This window comes from Fukomys damarensis, unplaced genomic scaffold (assembly GCF_012274545.1).
Source record: "Fukomys damarensis isolate Sample0158 unplaced genomic scaffold, DMR_v1.0_HiC HiC_scaffold_24, whole genome shotgun sequence".
NCBI lineage: Eukaryota > Metazoa > Chordata > Mammalia > Rodentia > Bathyergidae > Fukomys > Fukomys damarensis.
The window spans coordinates 42,235,870-42,251,857 of NW_022900936.1; the positions used below are offsets into that span (position 1 = coordinate 42,235,870).

Sequence of the window (15,988 nt, forward strand, 5' to 3'; positions counted from 1 at the left end):
ATAAGCATTCTTTTTAAAGTGACATCTCTAAAAAATACAGTATATACAAAAAATCATTAGTTACATGTAGTATAAAATAACAAAAGGTGAGAAAGAAACAGGAAGTTATATTTCAAAGTAGTCAATTGTTTAAGATTTTAAAAGCTATTATGTGCCACCAGAAGTCATATGTTTGCATGCCACTGTGTTCTTGAAAATATACATAATAACAGTAACAACCTTTTCTTGCTTGTGAAATGGATGATACTTTGCCTTTTGTATTATGTTGTAGTCTCTTCATTTTTATTTTCATGTAAATATTAAGCATTCTGTCTTCATTCCATGTTTGCCCCCACATTATTTGGACAAGTTCTGTTTGCATCTCACTTTTCTGCCTTGATCTCATTTTCATTTTTTCTTGATTTCATGCCCTCTTCTCCAATTGCTCTCAATATTAGCAGTAATGATATATTTACATTGTGAATGAACTTGATATCTAGATTCAGTACCAGAAGCTGAATTCAGCAAAATTTTTAGTCACTATAAAGCTATACTACTTTCACAGTGCATACTCTTAACCAAATGTGCTCTTTAAGGGAAAATAAAATCCATAGGTGTTTGGTACACAAATTGCTTCCTTTTTTCTGTAGCCATTTTAAAATGTTACTTTATGACTTGTATTCATTTCATCTGTAAATGTTCTAAATTACTTTAGAATAATTTATCAGGGCCACCTGTGGTACCTGAGATGCATATATAGTTATGCCCTTCCATTACATATATTCAAAAACATTTTTATCAGACACATATCAAAATGACCCATTATCGAATGATGTTTGGAATAGGTTGGTTTCCTGTTTCTTTTCTTTTTTGATATCAGCTATTATCCTAAAGTAGACTATAATGGCAAATAAAATAGCAGATACTCAATTTAAATTGCTGCTGAAAATTGTATCAAATGACTGCCAAAAGCATATTAGTTAAGAAATGTTAGTTTCAGATATACTTTTTATTCTGCTGAATCATGAATCAATTATGTTATAAAGAAACAACAATGTTATAAATAAAATATTTACTAATACATTATAAGTGGTGAATTTCATGACTTAAAGTTTAAAAACTAGTATTTTCAGCTCTTACAATGCATCATGTAGGTAAATATTACCAGAGAATCTGGGGGAAAATTAGCTGTTGGATTGATGGTGGCTCCTACTACTTCTACTGTGAGAACCCAAATACCCATTTCTGCTAACATAGGCTCTGCCACCTACTGGCTACATACCTTGGGCATGCTGCCAACTTCTCTGTACCTTTCTGTGCCCATCTATAAATGGGGATATGAATAATGTCCACCTTATACAATTGTTTAAATGATTGAGTCACCTTTTACAGAGCATAGACAATAGTGTGTGACACATTGTAAGTGACTGAGGACTGAAGCTGAAGTCTTTATGACTCAAAAGCCGTATTCTAAAGTCCACGCTCTGATATCGGAGTTCTTTTTTTATAACTATTTTCCCTTTGGGTTCTCTGTCTCCTTTGCACATATACTTACAACTGAAATTTAAATTATGGGATTGAAATGTAAGAAGAAAATCGTGGGAAGAGGAAGAATTGTCAATACTCCTGTTTTACCTTCCTTAATATGCCTACTCTTCAGATGCTTTATAAACTTTATGTCATTAGCAGGCATTCAACTCCCATGGCAAGCAGAAATAAAATATAAGTGTATGTAGCCCATAAATTCTCAAAAGCAAAATCATTTTTCACACTACTGCTTTAGAATTTGATAATTGCAGCTTCTGTGAGCACAGAAAGGAGGAAGTGGCTAAATGTACTGTGCAGTAGGGGAGCCATCCTTGGCTCATTAATAGCCTTCTACACTTACTGGAGACAGAAAAGATTTCCCTTTGGTCTCCCACACTATTTGAAAATCACTTCAATTTGCTACTTTATTATAAATGAGTGGTAGCACAATTAAGTACAAGATGACAGTCTAGAGCCAGTACTGGGGGCTGACTAGCTATGATACTTCACTGAATTCATAAATCTCATGCCCCTTGGGATGATTGTGGATATTTTTCCAGATATGTATTGGCCATGGGGAGATGTGGTCAAGTGTGTAGGTGTGTGTATGTACACATGCACACTTGTGTATGTGTGAGACTGTGTGTGTGCTTTTAATTTTTAAGTAAAATGTAACCCAATTTAGTGAGCATAGCATCAGCCCAGCTGCCCAGAATGCATGATATTACTGATGTTTGGCATCTTTTCATGTGCTTTTCAGTGATTTGTATATCTAAGGTGAAATATGTACTCAAGTCATTTGCCTATTTTTTAATTAAATTGATTCTTTTGTTATTTAGCTTGGAGAATTATTTAGATGTCCTGGATATTAATTTACTAGAAGATACATAATTTTCAAATATTTTATCTCCTATAAGTTTCCTTTCTGTTTTATTGGTAGTGCCTTTTGATGTGCAAAATATTTTAATTTTGAGAAAATCTAATTTGTCTATTTTTCCTTTGTTTCTTAAAGATTTAAATAAGTCACACATGTGTAAATACTGAATAGTTTCTCTGTTGTGAATAATCTGCAATAATACAGAAGATCCTAGTTAGATTACTGACATTTCGAAAAGGGAAGAAAGGAGCTAAAGGTGTAGGGAAGGTGGGATGGGTAGGGGAAGGGTAATAAGGGAAAAGAAAAAAATGTGAGATAATGAAAAGATGGAAATAAAGTGTTTGTAGATGGGGAGGGGAGGAGGGGGTGAAGGGAGGGCAGGGGTAAGGGGAAAAAATGAGAATCAAGACTTGTCATGTGGAGGTACAAGATCCCAACAATGAATGTAACTGTACTGTATCCCTAAAATGTACCAATAAACTCAATTAAAGCTGAAAGAAAAAAAAAAAGATTTAGTGCCATATACAAGAAATCATTTCCAAATCCAAATGTCATAAAGTTTTGCCTTATATTTTGTCCTAATAATTTTGTCTTTTTATTTATATTTAGGTCTTTGATCCATTCTGAATTATCTTTTGTATTTGGTATTAAGTGAGGGTCTAAATTCATTCTTTTGTATATGGACATCCAGCTTTCCTAGCACCATTCATTGAAAAGACCACTCTTTCTCCACTGAATGATCTTGGCATCTTTCGCAAAAATAATTTGGCTATAGTCTCCTCCTGGTGCTATAAGAAAATATAAATCTGATAACTTATAAATAATAGGAATATACTTCTTACCATTTTGAATTGAAAGATCAGGCAATAGCAAACTCACTGTCGGATAAGGATTTTCTCTCTGCTTCTAAAATGGCAACTCCTTGCTCCATCCTCCCATGAAGAAGAGAAAAACTGTGTCCTCACAGGAGGGAAGAGTAAAAAGGGAAAAAGGGAAGAAAGTGTTTAACCTCTCTCTTATTTCTAGCAAATGCTTTATTTCTTTTTTAACCGCTAGTTAAAAGTCCATGCTATGAACTCACTGATTACTTACATGAAAGAAGCTTCAATTACGATCCCTACTCCCTTTAGCATCCTCACTTTTCTGTCATACCTAGTGTACAAATCAGGACCTCTATTATCTCAAATTTTATGTTTGGAGGTGTGGAGCATTTGTGCTGAGAACCGCATAAGCATGCGTACCACTACTGTAGTACATTTGTGTTCTTCAATGTTTTTTTGAAAGCTCAGCATGATTTGCGAATCATTTTATGTTCTACACGATGAAAGACTATGAATAACAGATTTAGGAGAAAAATACGTGTAGCTAATATTAATGATTGAGACAAAAAACCACTTACACTATATACCTTTTCAAATCTTGGGAAAATTTTGTAGTTCATTGTCCTTATTGAGGCCTTGGAAAGACTATTCCTGGAATAGAACCTGCTTTTGATTGTCTGGGTTTTCAATGCTCAGTGACTTTCTTTAACTTCGGCAAGTATTCTAAACTTTCTCTCAAATGAAGATTTGTCTCCATACTAACATGCTAACTCTCCTCTTATGTTTATAGAAACAAAACAGCTTCAGGTATCAACTTCTTCATTTCAGTCATATTCCTTATAAAACTGTCTATGTGCACAACTCATAGTCCCTCTAGTTTTGGAAGATGGAATAGCTTTTGCTGTACAAAGTAAATCTTCTACAGCCCTTGATTTTTCATCTGCCCATCTTCTGAATTATTTTGCCTTATCAGTTTATTTACTTTAATTGCCTTGTTTCCTGCTCCTGCAGAGTACTCTCTAAACTTTCTTCTATCTTCAATTATCCCTGACTTTAAGACAAAACATCTACAGATACTTGCATAATAAATAACATTATGAAACTACAAGAAACAAAATTGATGAAATTAAAGGAAGAAATAGGCAGTTCTACAATAATACTTGAAGAGATGTACTTAATAATGGATAGAACAAAGAGAAGATAAGTAGGAAATTGAGGACCTACAAATCTTTTGCTAGCTTGACAAAGAAGGAAAAGACACAAGCATGCTGATAGAAATAAATGGAAATTTTAGGACTAGAAGTCTTTGTTGGGTAGAACATTAAGTATAATTTATATGAAGGTAAGAGAGCTGGAGGGGGAAAAGTTATGCAGATATGGGCAGTAGCACGCTATAGCAAGACAGACAAGTTAGCAAGTGATTATTAAATAGGTGAGAATTTTATGAGTTTGTTAAATTGCTAGTGGCTTGACATTTGCTATAATGGAATTTACACCACAGAAATTGGCAAATGCTACAAATCAGTGCTTTTAGTCTTTTTTAATTCATTGTTTGTTGGTACATTTTAGGTATACAATATGCTGACATTCATCATTGGGAATTAGTGCCTTTATATGATATATCTTGGTTCTTATTTTTTTCCTCATTCCCCTGCCCCTCTTCCACCTCTCCAGCCCTCCATATTTACAAAGACTTTGTTTCCTTTTTTCATATTTATTCATATTTATTTTCATTTTTCATATTTATTCCTTTCCCTTGCCCTATCCCTCCCACTTCCCCTTCCCTTTTGAGCCTTATCACTCTATTTCACATTATCTATTATACATTTTTATCCTTATTTACACTTTCGGTTTCTCACACAAGAGAAACTATTTGATTATTTACACATATGTATGTTTTAGTCTTATTTTTATCTCAAGAGCAGATTTACCAATGCAGTACTAAAGCAATGTTTAAAATTTTTGATAACCAGTTTCAGAGATGACAGTTTCCAGATGTCAAGCTCAAACTTGGTGGCTAAAATTAAGATGAAGATTAATACATATAATTACTTAATGCAACTAATAGTTGTGTGTGCTTTCTGAGTCAGGCATTTTCCAGTCATATAAATTAACTCACCTATTGCTTATAATGACACTATTAAATAAGTAATATTATTATCTACATTTTACCAATGAGAATACTGAAGCAGAGCAAATTAGGTAACCTGCCCAATGTTAAACAGCTGGAAAAATCATTCAGTCAATTTTTTCATACAAATATTTATTGACAGATTATGGTAAGTTAAGTACTGTTCTGAAGCTTGGAAAACAGATGAGAACAAAGCTGAAATAAAAAATCCAGTTGGAAAGGAAATGAATTACCAAAATATATGGTTTGTCATATGATGTCATTGCCATAGAGAAAAACATAATAAAGCAGAGGAAATAGAAGTATAAATATGAGAGTGGGTCTCAGTGCAAAATTGAATGGACAGGGAAAGTCTAACTGAAAAGTGATAGTCTAATAAAGATCAAAAGAAATGAGGCAACAAACAAATGGATATCTAGATTAAAATATCCCAGGGGGCAATAACAGCAAGTGACAATGCACTAGGGAAGGAGTAGTTTATTCCTGAAGAACTAACTGTAAATCGGTCGTTAAGCTCAAGACCAATCTGCCTGTTTGCCCTAAGACAATTTCAATTCACCACTGTTGTCTCTTCATAATTATTAAGCCTAACTCTTTTACTCTGCTGTAAATATATATAATATTTTAAATATAGATTTTTCTATTGATCTGGCTATAATGGCATGTGTAAGAGTGATAGATGAAGAAATCACTGTTGATGGAAGGAGAAAGTGGCACAAATTTTGCACAGCAGTTGTTCTCAGCCTTACTACACATTATAATGATTTAATGATCTTTTAACAATTCCGAGTTCTAGGCTATACTCTAGGGTAAGTCATAATCCTTTGTGATGGGTCACATGAAAAAAAAAATCACAGTCTCCCATTGGAGTTCAACATACCAGTGAGTTGTAATATGAGACCTTTTAGGACATTATTGTGACTGAATTTTTTGCTGCATCATATTGGAAACCATTGAAGGGTTTGAGAGAGGCATAAAAATATTACCAGGCTTATATGTTTAATAGATCATTCTGGCTAGCATACTCTGAAGAGACTAGAATAAGGAATAGATGGATGGAACAGGGAAACTAAGAGGCTTTGGCAATAATCCAGGTAAGAGATAAGGATGACTACAAGAAGGACAGATGTGATGGGAAACGTCATTTTCTGAGAGGCAATTTAAAAGTAGTGCCAATATGACTTACTGGTGAATTGAATAAAATATATAAAAAGAAAATATGTGAAAACAAATCATCTGCAAAATAAGGTCCATAATGGGCAATAGCTGCTTCCTAAATTTATTATTTTATCATATTACATGACTAATAGATGTAAACATATAGTACAATGTCTCATTAATAGTGAGGTATCTATAATGGCATCTAGCATTATTGTAGTATGTTTAGTACATGTCAGTAAGAGTTTAGCATCATATTCTAGTTACTTCTCAGTCTGTTTTATCAAGTGGTTAAAAATGATTTTAATTTTCACTATTAAAAAACTAGATATACCTAAGTAATATGAGTATTTAATAATACATGTAAATTCATATCAGCATTTCAAAAGCAATGTGAGTCATTTGAAGAGTTCCTTGAACAAATTCAAAGCAAATATTAATTTAAAAATTAAAGGAATCCTTTAAAATATTTATGTCTTCAAATTATAAATCTAGTAAAGATGGCATTTTACCTTGTGCTAGTTATTTATTAATGATGAGAGCTGAATTTCATTACTACACTTTCTTGTAAATTGTATGCATACAACTATATTTGTGCCAAAGTATAAAAATGGAATTAATCTACCTCATATTCATTTTATGGTAAGTAGTGAAAAAATGCATTTACACACTAATAACATTTTAAACTATAATGACTATAGTTGAATGGAATGTTAATTTCTAAAGAAAAAAATAAGTGAAACTTCATTCAGAAGAATGTTATTTTATCACACTCGTCCCTACTTAGTGCCAAATAAATAGTCTGAAAATAGTGTGATGCTAAATATTCAAATATATGAAATTCTGGTACACATAAAATAAGGATTGTTAAGCTTTTATTTTAAATTGTGAATTAGATCAATAGTATCTAATCAATAGATAATCCAACAATAAGAATTTATCTTTAAACATTTTAGTACTACAATATGCAGGGTCATTTTTACTGACTGTTACCATGAAATTGTATTTTATTATTCACTTTGTTCATTCTCCTATTATACATGACTATACATTAAATTTTAATTGGTATATAACTTATACTATTATATAAATTATGGCCAAAATATACCAAAAGAGTATGATCAAATGTTTGAGCCTTTAGAGAATTATTACAGTAAAAGATACATTACCATTGCTCCCCCTCAGAATTTCTCCCTTGCTTTGAATACACTTATACTCTCATTTTTGCTGCCTTCTGAAGATGTTCTGTATGTCTTCTTTTGGAAATATTTTTTGTTGTTCTGTGACGTCGTTAGATCTGACTTGATGTCCTGAGTCAATATGAAGCATTTAATTTTCATGGTTATTTTGACTTTGGGGAAGAACAAGAAGTTGCATGTTTCCAGATGCAGTAAACAAGGCGAATATGGACAAACTGTAATGTTTTTATGACATATGCCTTTCTATTTGAGGGTATTTAGCCAAGCGCATTCACTATATTTTCATTACAAGTCATAAAGACACTAATGAAAGAGCATTTCCTCAGGAAGTGGCAAGTGCAATGGGATAAGTGTGTCTAAAGTGAAGAAAAGTATTATGAGGGGAATTAATGGCAATGTGTCTTACTGTAATAATTTTTTAAATCTAAAAAATCATAACTTTTTTCTTGGTGTCATGAATCAAACTCAGGACCTTGTGCTTATGAAGCAGGCGGCAGAACCACTGAGCTAAATCCTGGCCATTCACCATATATTTTGATTATCCTTTGTAAACGGAGATTCTATGAATTTCCCAAATACTTGGACCATGCAAGAGATTTTGGATTTGTAGAAATGAATGTAAAACCCAAAACTTTTGATTTTTGAATCATGCTTGAACACCAGCATGACCATCTAAGAGAGATTTTGTATAATACATGTTTAGACATAAGCAGACATATTTACAAAAGCTTCTGTGGGTAGTTCTGATACACTGTAATGATTGTCCATCAAGATGGAATTTTGTAACTCTCTGTATGGAGTATCAGCCAAAACAACTTTAAATTTTCTTTATATAAATGTAGCACACAAAAGCTAATGTAGATTACCTTCATACAAACCTAAGCAAAAATATCAAAAAGAAAAGGAAAAAATCAAATTCAGTGGTAAGCTATGTAAGCTTAAACTATATTATATTTAGATTCATTTCAAGCTCTTATAATGTAACTCTGAAATTCTATTGCCATATTTCACAAACCTATGTCTACTTCTTCTTCCTAGATTTTCAAGGTGTAGTAGAACTGACATTTTTATTTTCCTTGTGAATGAGATTTCTGATCCTACTCTTAGTGGCCTCTCTTTTCTATAAATAAAAGTATAACTTTGCCTAGCTTAAATTCAAAATCCATGATGACTAGAAGTTAAAAAAAAAAACTTTGATCCCTGGTGTGAATATTCTGCAACAATGCATAAGATTCTAATAAGATTACTGACATTTAGAAATTTGAAGAAAGGAGCTAAAGGTGTAGGGAAGGTGTGATGCGTAGGGGAAGAACAAAAAGGGAAAAGAAAAAAATGTGAGAGAACGAAAAGATGAAAATAAAGTGTTTGTAGATGGGGAGGGGAGGAGGGGGTGAAGGGAGGGCAGAGGTAAGGGGAAAAAATGAGAATCAAGACTTGCCATGTAAAGGTACATGATCCCAACAATGAATGTAACTGTACTGTATCCCTAAAATGTACCAATAAACTCAATAAAATTAAAAAAAAACAAACAAACAAAAAAAAAACTTTGAAGGATTTATTTAGTATTCTACAGAAAATTATAATAAGACTTTTAACCAGACAGAATGTAAGAGCCAAGATGGTTTTCAGTAAAAAGGAGATATTGATTCTTATTTATTCAGTTGTTATTATAAAACAAGAATGATTTATTCTTTAATCTGTAAATAACCCTATCCATTTCTTTTTCAAATTTAAGAGCATGTTAAAAAGCCACAGCATGGTCAATTTTTTGATTTAGAAACATATAAAAACTGAATTTTAACTTTAAACATAAGTTATAGAAGTAATCCTCCAAGAGCTATTTTCTACAAAGTCATTTATAAATCAATTGTTCAGAACTCAGAATTCATTTTCCCATAAATATTTCTTTTAAAGTCATCCCAAGACAGACCCATAAAAGCCTCTTCAAAAGAGGACCACTAAAGTATACAACTTCCAATAGGGTAAGAGGGTTGAGATTTTTCCTTAAAAATGTGTTTTCCTCTTTCTACAAAATTTGCCTGAGGCAAAAGCTTCTTAAAGGGCATTTTTCTATGTCTTCTACCTCTTTCTTTTTTGTTCACTACACATGTTCTGAAATAGCCAACTTTTACTGCTATAAAACATGTAACAGTGCATCTTTCTGATTCCCATCATACCCCCAGGCTAGACCTTTCTCCACCTCACAAAGTCACCTATAACCTGGACTCCTCACCTCATCCTACTTTGAGTTCCCATTCTCTCATTAGCACAGATCTTTCCTGAATATAAGGATGAACTAATTCATGCTATTAAGTGATTCACAAATGCTATTCTAGTCCTCCAGAAGGTTTTACATCTTTTACTTGCACTTGTGAACCCAAACAGAGTTTTGATAGTCAAATTCCAAGTAGCATAATAAAAAGAAGTAAAAATTTGAGGACAAGATAGGTGATGGACCAACAGAAAGTCAGAAACTGAGAAGTTACAACCTCTTTGTTGTTGTGCCCTTTGTAGATTATCTTCTTTCTTTTCTCATGAACTCATTGCATTTCTGACATCACCGAGTGCATTTCTTTCACCGAGTGACCTTAGCAACACAGAACCAAAAAGTACAAGTGATTTACAGTGTCTACTGTATTCTCCTCAGTCTTTTGTGGTCTTTGTAGTAAGGCATGTTCCTATACAGCCACTTTATAGATGAAGTCCTAAGTTTTTATGTAATATTTTTACAAGGCTTCAGCTAAGTTTTGTCATTCTATTTTGAAAGGTTGGTGCCATTTCTAATAATTTGTTGTTAGTGAACCAAAAAGAGTCTTTCAACATACACATGTTCCAGCTTCATGTTAGAACAAAAAAACACTATTCAGTAGTGTTTACTGCATCATATTTGTGGAGAATCTTTAAAAGCTGATTTATTTATTTTATGTAACAAGGCACTGAATTGTCATTTGGATCCTCATAAATGTTTGTTGAATGAGTGATGAGTAATTTATATTAGTTCTTATCAAAAATCCCAGCTTACTCTCTACTGAAAGTACTGTTATTACTTGTACATGACTTTTAAAGACATGAATCGCTAGGATTACCTACTTTTTTTTATGAAGAGTATTTGTTATGGTTTAAATATGAAGTGTCCTCCAAAGATATGTTTGATGCCCAAGGTGAGCTCTACGCAGTCATTGGATAATGGGCATACTGACCTCACCACTGGGTTAATTGATGAGTTCATAGTTGAATATTCTATTAGGACATGGGCTCAGGTTGGAGAAAGTAGGTTGCTGGGGGCATGACTCCAAAGTGCACATCTTTTCTCTGGCTTTCCTTACTGTCTGCTGCTTAGCCCCATGAGCAGCTTTCCTTCTCCATGCACTTCTACCATGATGTTTCTGCCTTGAATTTGGCTAACTATGGACTAAAACCTCTGAAACCCTGAGCCAAACTAAACCTTTTCACTTTTAAGCTGTATATGTCAGGTATTTTGTCCCTTCAATGGAAACGCAGATTAATACCATATCATACTTTTTTTCAGTAAGAGTTTGAGGATGATAAGTTATGTTTTGGTCCATAGATTCTATTTTATATTCTCTAAGGCTATTTGGTTGTTGGGTTTAACATCACTGTGATTCTCTAGTGAATATCTAAAAATGAAACAGCACAGAAGTGGAAGATATTTGATCCCTTTTCCTTATTCTGTCGCAAAAACATGCCTCTGGTAATCATAATCACAGTCTTACCCTCAGAAGTTGAAGACTGCAAATGTAAATACTTCAGTAGTTCTTACTCATTCATGATACTCAGAAACTCTCCCACAGTAAAGCTAACTTTCCACAAAACATTCTTGAAGAAGTTATCTTACTACTTTCCAAAATTGAAAATTTCTCTCCCACAAAAGAAAAATAAATTCAATTTAGTGTAATCTAATGAATATCTTTTGAGTGCCTACTGAATCTCAGGTATGTGTTAGGTCCTTGCATCACAAGGATGAACAAGACAAGGTGTACTCATTATTCTAGAAGAGATTACGGTCAGCTTAGTGGGAGAGAGGCACATAGATGGTTTTAACCAATGTTAGTATAGTCTAGATACTTGGAAAGCAAGAGAGGAGAAACTTGGACCAACTTTATTCCTTTAATTTCATAAGCAGTTTTCCCCTCTTCCCTGGCATTTGTAGATCCTGCTGGCCATGCCTCTAAAACACTTGGTTCAAGCATCAGTATCTCCACACTGTTATTATTTTTAATGGCTTCCACACTGATATTTCTGCTTTCATCCTCCATATAACAATCAGAATATATCACTCCCTAACAAAATTCTTCTTACATTCTCATTGCCTTTAGAATTCATTTCAAACACTTTATAATCATTTACATGGTCCTACTTGATCTTACCTCTAGCTGTCTTTCAGGAGTCTCTTTTATTCACTCCACTCAATAAACTCTACCCTCGGTGGCTTTCATCTCTCAACCATTACTAATTTATTACTAATTTAAGCCACTTTCACATGCTGAAAACTATTCACATGCTTCATACTGCTGTTCTCTTTATGATTATTCCATTTTATTTATTTTATAGCTCACCATTTAAAAATTATTTCAATTAGGAAGAAAAGGGCTAAAGGTGTAGGAAAAATGGGAAGGGTAGGGGAAAGGTAATAAGGGAAAGGAAAAAAATAGGAGAAAATGAAAAAATGGAAAGAAAATGTTTTTAAATGGGGAAGGGAGGAGGGAGTGAAGGGAGGGCAGGGACGAGGGGAAAAATGAGAACCAAGACCTGTCATGTAAAGGTACAAGATCCCAGTAATGAATGTAACTGTCCTATATCCCTAAAATGTACCAATAAACGCAATGAGGAGAAAAATAAAAATTGTTTCATTTATCTTACTATATGTTTTCTATGTTCATGCTTTCAATTAAATGTAAGTACAATTGGAACAGGTACCACTAGCTACTAAAGCAATGATTGGCCCACAGTAGATATCCAAAAAGTGTCGCTCAAATGAACCAATATGAGGATTCACCAAAGACATCCAACAAGAGATATTACTCGACAAGAAAAACTCAGATGACAGAAGACTAGCATAATATGCCTAGAAGAGAGAACTGTATAAACCAAGCACATTAGACATAAAATAACATGTTGTGGAGGTAAATTGAAAATACACACAAATTGAAGCAAAATAACGGTAAGAGGCTAAGATATAAGCAAAAGCCAAGTCTGTATTAATGCTGAAGACACCATTGCTTTAGTTTATCACTGAAGATAATTGAAGAGTTGTTTTAAGCAAAGGCCAGGGTGCAATTTGTGTGTTCATAGGGTGTGAGTATATTTATTTTTAAAAACTGAATAGAACGGTGGCTTTAGCAGCATGCACTCAGTTCCTACATTTTCCCTTAGCTCCAGGCAACCAATGGACCTCAGGGTAAGAAGAATAATTGCAAAGGATCTTAAATTGTCTGTGGGTAAAATTCATGGGGCAGGGCCTTGAAAACCACAGGAAAGAACTTGTGCAGAGAAATTGTGATCTGCCAGTGACAGGGGTTGTTGTGCTGCAGAGTCTGAGAGGGTCTGACGGAGCGCGGCAGCTTTCAGAATAGACATTAATATCTACCCCTTTCAGAAACCCTTTCCAGTCAGGCTCACCCTTTCTGTCAGCTAGAGAATAAACTCCATGTTTTTCAGCTATCAGGTTCAGCGAGAAAAGAAATAGCAGGGTGAACACAACCAGAATTCTAGCCACTAAGCTCTGAGATGCAACGTGTAAATATGCCACTATCACTCTCATTCATTTGAATCTGCCTTTCTGGAAAGAAACCATATGTCAAAAAAAAAATTCATAGCTTCTTTTTGATTAATCTCCAGTAGGAAGCCCGATGATATTAAATCCCAGTGCTCTCATATTTTCCTCCTCCCCTCATAAACAATTCAATTCAATTTGAATTAATATTTATTGAGCCCTGACAGTGCACAGCAGCATAGTGGATGCTGTAATAGAACTGCTACATGAAAGGGCCAAAACTCATGTCTGGCCTTGGGAAAAAGACAGTAAATTCCGTACGGGACAATAAGAATAATGTAGCAGTAACAATCAGTGCACTATAAGATAGTATCAGATATTATTTAATTTTGTCAATATTTGTTAGCTTTCCCCCATATTCAAGGAAACCAGAAAGTTTTAAGTAAAACTTAGGAGGCTACATTGACATGGAGTAGAAAAAAGAATAACAATTTTGTTTGAAAAGAGGAGTGGAATTATTTCTAGAGGAATAGATTTGTGTCACACCTCATGCATTGTTAAATGGCTCTATTCTCAGCTACATATAGGTTCCTCATTTGTTTTTCTGGAGTGTCCTCACTTGTTTAGTTTTGACTTAGTTGTCTCAGAGGTCTTTCATACCTTGATGTATCATGCCAGATTATGCTGCCCAAATTAGGCCAAAGTAAGGTATAAAATAGGACCAGCTTTTTCCCCAGAAACTCTAATAGACAAGAATACATGCTCTTTAGTTACATTGTTTAACTTCAGATCTTAACTCTACCACTTACTAATTATTAAATCTTGTTCCTGTTCAATTTGATCATCTACAGGTATGGGTGATAAGGACATTTATATTTCAGCTACTTTGAGAATTAAATGAGATAATACATGGTAAAATCTTAGCCTGTGATTGGTTTAGAGGGTTTTATGTATGTGAGCTATTTTCACTAGAACAACATGGTAGCAGTTAAAATATTCATTTAAAATATTCATAGAACTATTTTGGGAGCTTCTCTTACCAAGTTCACATCTCATAAAGTGGATGCATGGATGGATAGATAGAAAGAGAGATGATAGATAAAAATATAGATTCAGAGATTGTCACAGGGTACTGCCCCCAGAAATCAAATTATAACAAAAGATTTGTGTACAAGGGACTTTCCTGTCATATCAACACATAACTGCAGCTTCTGGGGTTTTCAGACTGATAGCTGTTACCTCAATCCTTCTCTGGAAAACACCCAAAGCTAGAGAAAACCACTGACCCAAGACCACAACATCTTTGCAAACTCAGCCTGAATCCAGGAATTCTCTGATGTGAGTGTGCACGGATCCTGCCTTTTTCCTCAAATTTGGCCAACTCTGACAGGGCCACTCCTTATCCAGAACATCAGAACCTATAGATGGTTGAAGGCCTTGGCTGTGAATGTGCTGCTCTTTGTCTTCCACTGCTGTCCAAATTTGCTTTGTCCTGCTGGCTTCTCTTCCTCACAGGTGTTGATCCTTAAGAGTTCATGATCACAGATCTAAATACCATGTAATTAATATTTTGCCAAATTCATTAATAGCAGAATAAACTAGTTTTTGTTTGTTGTTGATACAACAAAAAATATGAAAACATTAATAAGATTTGATTTGGTGCTATAGCCTCAACTCATGTTAAGGACCCTGAGTCTTAACACATTAGAGCTTTATACTATTAGCACACATATCAATCTAGGGGGGAAATGCAGCTATATGTTTTAGTATTGTTCTGAAAATAGTTTTAACCTCCTACACCCTCAAAAAGTAGTCTTGGATAGCTGATTTAGAAATTACTGAAATACATTGTCTATTAGTAATGAGAGAACATGGGGAAAGTAGTTTAGATTATTTTCACATCAAAATCTCATTTTTAAAATCATACCACTTACTGTTATTAAAACCCTAATTGCCCTGTGGTTGGTATAAAAGCAGTTAATCCAAATCTCTTCAAATATTACTGATGAGAATATTTAAAATAAATAATTTTAAAATACCTCCATAATAGCCCCAAAGATGAAATAACTCAAATATCTATGAACTGGTGAGTGAATTAAAAAATATACAAATGGAATAAAAATGTTTTAATAATAAAAAGAAAGTACTGATGCATACTATATTGTGGATGAATCTTGAAAACAGTATACTAAATGAAAAAGATAGTAAAAAACATACATAGTAAAATTTTACTTATAAGAAATATCCAGAATAGGCAAAATTTTAGATACAAAGATTAGTGTTTGCCTATGGCAGGTTGGACCTTGGGATGAAGTAGAGAATGATTGCTGTAAATGTAGATTTCTCTTGGAGGTGATAAAAACTTCTAAAATGAATTTAGATGATAGTTGAATAACTTGCTAATATGCTAAGAAAAAAACAAGCCAGGCGTGGTGGTGCATGCCTGTAATCCCAACACTCAGGAGGCTGAGGCAGGAGGATATCTGTGGGTTCGAGACCAACCTAGGCTACATAGTGAGTTCCAAGTCAGTCTCAACTATATAGTGAGACCCTGTCTCAAAA

At 33.8% G+C, this 15,988-nt stretch overlaps 1 protein-coding gene across 3 annotated transcripts in view; it reads left to right on the forward strand.

Annotated features, from left to right (window-relative positions):
* Epha6 (EPH receptor A6) overlaps window positions 1-15,988 on the forward strand; it is an 891,558-nt gene that overhangs the window by 731,516 nt on the left and 144,054 nt on the right. The gene's annotated exons all lie outside the window — the stretch shown is intronic.